We start from the raw sequence: 6,361 nt of genomic DNA, 5'->3' as shown, positions 1-6,361 counted from the left end.
TCTCATAAAATATTATAACACTATAGAATAATATTTTATTGTATATCGAAGGTTAATGAATATAATTTTAATTTTTAAATTTATTTGCAGAAATTCTGTCATTACTAGAATTTTAAAATAAATTTTGGGGGAATATTAAAAATTTAAATAATTTCAAATCAAAATTTTTTAGTATAAAATTCCTTTTACGCTACTTAACTTTAATAATAATATTAACTATAGTACAGTATAATATAATATTAACAGTATAGTATAATATTAATTAATACTAATTATAGTATAATATGTTATTGAATATCGAAGATTAACGAATATAATTTTAATTTTTATATTCATTTGGAAAAATCCTAACATTACTAAAATTTTTAAATAAATTTTGGAGGAATATCAAAATTTTAAACAATTTCGAAACAAAATTTCCTAATATAAAATTCCTTTTACGTTACTTAACTTTAATAATAATATTTCTGTACACATAGGTACCTATTTACTTTCTTTTAACTATTTTTCATAAATCACTTTCAAATCTCCAAATTATTTAAATATAAATACACGATGTTTCGCCATTCTTTAAATTCAATTTTTCCATGAAAATATTATTTTTCTTCTCCAAACTCATTACCCTCTATTAACTACTAATTACACAACACCACGGAAATTCATAATTCTTACACAAAATAATATTTCCATCGTTATATCAACACCACCAAAATTAAAAAATCAAACAAGCTATACTTGTTGATGAATCGTTCGTTTCTCAATTAAAATAATTTTTAAATGCATTACAAAAATGAAAAATTGGAACAACTTTTTCCCTAGCATATAACAGAGGGTGTACCACAATTTTCGCGATATTCGCAAATAACTTTCGACGTTACACAATCGTATTATACCTCTACATTATCTGCATCGATATAAATTTATTATTTTCTCGGAAAATTTTTCTGTTTCTATGAATCTGGCAAATTTTCCCGATCGAAACGGGTCGTTTAAAAATTTCGCGGATCGTTCAAGCCAGTTGGACAAATTGCTTCATTCCGTCACTATCATCAGAAACTAAATACCCAGGAACCAAGCGTTCCGGAGGCGTTTCCAAATCAGTGGACTGTCCTGGATTTAGAAAGAACGATTAGTCTTCTGCGTGAGACAAGTCACGGTGGACTGTACCGTGATACCAGGAACCGTAATGTCGTGATTATTGTAATTAAATCGTCCTCGAGGGTACGGGTAAAGGGTACGAAGGGAGTCTCTCTTCCCATTTCGTATCCTCCTTCAACCAAGTGGGGTCCTCGTCTCCCTCTACCTGGTTTCCTCTTACTCCGGCTACCTGCATCCTGATGTATCTCCACCGTATCCTTTCTCTCATTCCAGACTTATCGGGGATTTCGAAAAGGTTGCAATTATCCTTCACACCCCCTTGGTGGTTATGGATCGATAAATCGTCGCGATTGCGAAACTGCTGGAAAGAGAACGATTCGTTGAAATAAATTGGGAAAATGGATTTCTGGGAAATTTTTGCTTTCGGGGTACAGTAAACGAAGATTTTCCTTTTCTCTTTTTAATTTGGAGGAAATTTGGTGAAAGGGAAAAGAGAAAGTCTGGACAGAGATTTAATTTTTTCCCTTTTGGTTAATTTGGGTAAAAATGATAGAAGAAAATTGATAATTGATAAAAGAAAATTGAGAGAAGAAAAGAGGAGAAAATTGTAGTTGCAGAGAACCTGATTTTTTTTTTAATTTGCAAGAAATTTAATTTGCAAGAAAAAAGGAGAGAAAATTTGAACAAAGATGTAATTCTTTTCGTTTTTTATTAATTTGGGTGAAATTGATAGAAGACAATTGAAATTTGGTAAAAGAAAATTGAGAGAAGAAAAGAAAAAATTTTAGTTGAAGAGAACTTAATTCTTCTTTTTTTTTTAATTTGGAGAAAATTAAGAGAAAAGGAGAAAATTTGAACAAAAATTTAATTCTTTTCCTTTTTGATTAATATGGGTAAAATTGATAGAAGATTATTGAAAGTTGATAAAGAAAAATTGAGGATAGAAAGAAGAGAAAATTTTATTTGAAGAGAACCTAATTCTTCTTTTTTTAATTTGGTGGAAATTAGGAGAAAGGGAAAAGAGAAAATTTCAACAAAGATTTTATTCTTTTCCTTTTTGATTAATTTGGGTAAAATTGACAGAAGATAATTGATAATTATTAAAAAAAATAAGAAATTGAGAAAGAAAGAGAACAAAATTTTAATTGAAGAAAACTTGATTTCTTTCTTCTTTTTTTGGTTTATTTGGTACACTAGTATTTACTGAATAACGTTTCCCAATTTTTTAAAACAATATATCTTATTATCTTACAAATAATACAATCATAAATAAACATAAACAACTTCCTGCCAATAATTAACCACTAATCCATTTCTCTTAATTCCCCACAATTACTCTTCTACAATATTTCACATTTTGTCCCTCTCTTAAATAACACCTCTATCGTAACCAATAAACCCTACTTTAAATTCAGTCTTAAGCATAATCTTCCAAAAAAGTTACCGAATATATAAAAATACAAACAAAATTTCTACATCCATTCTCACCTTCCATTAAAAACGTCCAAATTCCATATCATCGAATCACTGATCCCAAACTTCTGACAAGTAGTGCACGTAAACACGACGTTTTTTTACGACGCTATGGATTAACTTTATACCGATGAACACAAACAGAGAAGTAAGCGAATCACGTACAATGACTGAAAGTTTGCGCGATGGTGAGGAAGCATATAGGCCAATTTGATCTGTTTACCCGGTTTTTCATTATGCTTTATTGTCCTGGAGGGGCGAGGGAATTAATTAAAGTTAAACAGAGCTAACTGCCGAGCAAGCAGGTTAACTGCCGGCCATCGTTGGGGAAACGTGATAGTTCAGCGATCCGAGGACGAGGGCGCGACAATAGGCATCCGTGGCGGTCGTGGTGGGGGAAGGGACAGATAGTTTTACGGCCCTTGCAAAGTTAATTCCAAAAAGGTCGAATTGAAATTTAGAAATTTTATAGATGCACCATATTTTTATTAGAGTACTACGAATTTCTCTTCGACACTGTAATAGTTAATTGCACAATAACGTTATTTTACAGGTTTATGCGAATATATGGAGCATTTGAATTTTCAAAGTAATGAGATTTATTGGAGTTTGTCAATTGAAGGTTGGGATAATGGTAAACAATTTTTTAAAAGTAATTCTGTGGTGTTTTTGAGGACGTTTGTTAGGGCAATGGAGTATTGAGACATGGGGTGGAATTTTGTTATTTATGGGAAGATTTTTAATGCATTTAGAATTTTAATTTACTGTTTTTATGTTTAAATAATTTTTAAATCACCAATGAATTCAGTGATATTAGTTGGTAGTTAGTATATCGATATTTGAATTGTATTTTAAGTATGATATTAAAATTTTGTGTCTAAGTATTTAATGTTAAGGAATTCAATTAAATAAATTTAAGAAAATTAAAAATGGTGGTGTTTGGGATTTTTGTTATACATTTTTAATTATCTTCTAATTATATTGTAATTTCAGTTTATAATTTCTTTCGCATAATTTTCAATTATTTATTCGTAATGTGAAATTCGTAAAATTGAAACAAAATATGCAAATTGATTAAAAGACGAGCCACTTTGCTAAGAATAAAACTGAGAAATTATAAATATTTTTAATATTAATTTTAAACAAAATGTGTAGTATATTATTCATTATTAAAAATATTTATAATTTCTCAGTTACTCTTCAATAACCGATTCAACCACCGAAGAAAATAATAATTGTATTAATCATCTAATAATTTTAAAATTGCATTTGAAAGTCAAACGATTTTAATTTAAATAAATCAATGTTAGTAGACCTTTATTTATTTGTTAACAATTTAGTGAATCTGACAAGAGGAAAATCTCAATAAAATATATGAAATGTAATCAAAACTGATCTTCAAAGTTTTCTATTTATTAATTAAATATATTATATATATTATAATATATAGCACATATAAAACATAATACAAAAGACGGTGTAACGCTATAAAAATTACAAACAAAACGCAACAAGGCAAGTGGGTAATTAAAATACCATCAGACCATCAGTTTCTTTCAATCGAATTTCTATTTCCAATCAATAACAATAATATTTAAATATACATTACAATAGACTAGGGCAATAGCATCCTCCTATTTCCATTTTTTGGTATAACTACGCGCTGACACGCTCAACATCCCTCACACTTCGAACACACTATAATTACCCAATCGGAACACTCATATTATCCTTACACATTAAGGAGGACCACGATAGGGGCACGAAAATTATTCAAAGATGCAACTACGAAAGAATCTTCAACGAGAGTAAAAACTATCTACACATTTTTGAGCGAGGGTTGCTTCGAGAACTTCGATCGAAAATGATCCAGAAAGATCTTCTGAAACGCGCTATTAACACTAAATCTACCCTCACTAGCCAACATACTCAACGTGATAAATAAAGGTATCTTAAGTGATCATACTTTATTTCGAATTACCAAAATATCAATTTTTGAAAATATTAAAAAATTTCCAATTAATTGCAAACTACTATTTTCTTTTAAATATTTTGTAAATGTAGAAATAAACATAGGATTCTTGACTTAGGCCACTTTCATTGTTATCAACGCACTGATAAATCTCAGCAAAAATGAGATATATGAGTGAAAAATGAATTTCTTCGAAATTCTTGACTCACAATTGGAAATTTTGTTACCAGCACAGTCAAATATCTCAGTAAAGTATCATCAGTAACGCTAAGCTCGTTGGCGTGCAGAATTTTTATCCAAAATTTATTATAAAGGATAAAAATTCGATCATGGTAGACTCGGTATTAAATTATTATAATATCCAATCTTAACCCCAAAACTACCCCAAAACACCCATCGAACTTTCGTTTAACCCACCAATATCCTCGTCCACCCTAACATTCCAATAGACGCTAAGTTTCCTCCCACAACCCAATCTCGAATTTTCCCCCAAAAAATCCCCAAAGATCCCTAGAAAGTGCTCGAAGCTCCCCGTTCACGCGCGTCTATTTACAACGACCTTAAATTAATGGTAACGCGTCGGAATCACCGAGAACCATCGAGAGCTCTCCGTCCTTAGCCATTAAACGAAAGGCCTATGGGACCATGGTGTCTAGCCTCGTGTATCGCGACAATTTCCACGATCGTGTCAGGTATATAAACTATACGTGTATGTACAAGACGTGGGTGGTCCCACGGGCCCTTTCTTCTCCTAGATTAAACGACAAAGAGCAAGAGAGAGAGAGAGAGGGAGGAAGAGGAAAGAGCGATCTTTGGGACTATTTACAGGTCACCGGTCGGAGAAAGGTGGCGCGCAGGCAACTACCGGGAGGTGTCCCTTCGGCTTATCTGATCCGAGAATTCCTAATTTCCGAGGGAAAATACGGACGGGTGCAGAGGGTGTGCGACTCGATTTACGCCGTCGATAGAGAGAAACACCTTGCGGCTTCCTGGGACAGATCGTTGTCTAGCCGAGGAGTGACCAATTATTTTGACGCCTCCAAAGATACTCTCTGACGCCTCGTTATTCACGCGGGACCCGGTGCAGTCTGGCAGACGGTTACCAGAGGCTGCCTTATCGCGAGATTTCGGGTTTAACCCTCTGCAACCCGAGCTTCCCGTCTCGCTTCTGGAAAACCAGTCGAGCTGACGCGTGAGCCACTTTGCTAAGAATAAAACTGAGAAATTATAAATATTTTTAATATTAATTTTAAACAAAATGTGTAGTATATTATTCATTATTAAAAATATTTATAATTTCTCAGTTACTCTTCAATAACCGATTCAACCACCGAAGAAAATAATAATTGTATTAATCATCTAATAATTTTAAAATTGCATTTGAAAGTCAAACGATTTTAATTTAAATAAATCAATGTTAGTAGACCTTTATTTATTTGTTAACAATTTAGTGAATCTGACAAGAGGAAAATCTCAATAAAATATATGAAATGTAATCAAAACTGATCTTCAAAATTTTCTATTTATTAATTAAATATATTATATATATTATAATATATAGCACATATAAAACATAATACAAAAGACGGTGTAACGCTATAAAAATTACAAACAAAACGCAACAAGGCAAGTGGGTAATTAAAATACCATCAGACCATCAGTTTCTTTCAATCGAATTTCTATTTCCAATCAATAACAATAATATTTAAATATACATTACAATAGACTAGGGCAATAGCATCCTCCTATTTCCATTTTTTGGTATAACTACGCGCTGACACGCTCAACATCCCTCACACTTCGAACACACTATAATTA

Source organism: Eufriesea mexicana, unplaced genomic scaffold (assembly GCF_001483705.2).
Source record: "Eufriesea mexicana isolate 0111107269 unplaced genomic scaffold, ASM148370v2 scaffold1801, whole genome shotgun sequence".
Taxonomy (NCBI): domain Eukaryota; kingdom Metazoa; phylum Arthropoda; class Insecta; order Hymenoptera; family Apidae; genus Eufriesea; species Eufriesea mexicana.
This window is presented reverse-complemented; position numbering follows the sequence as displayed.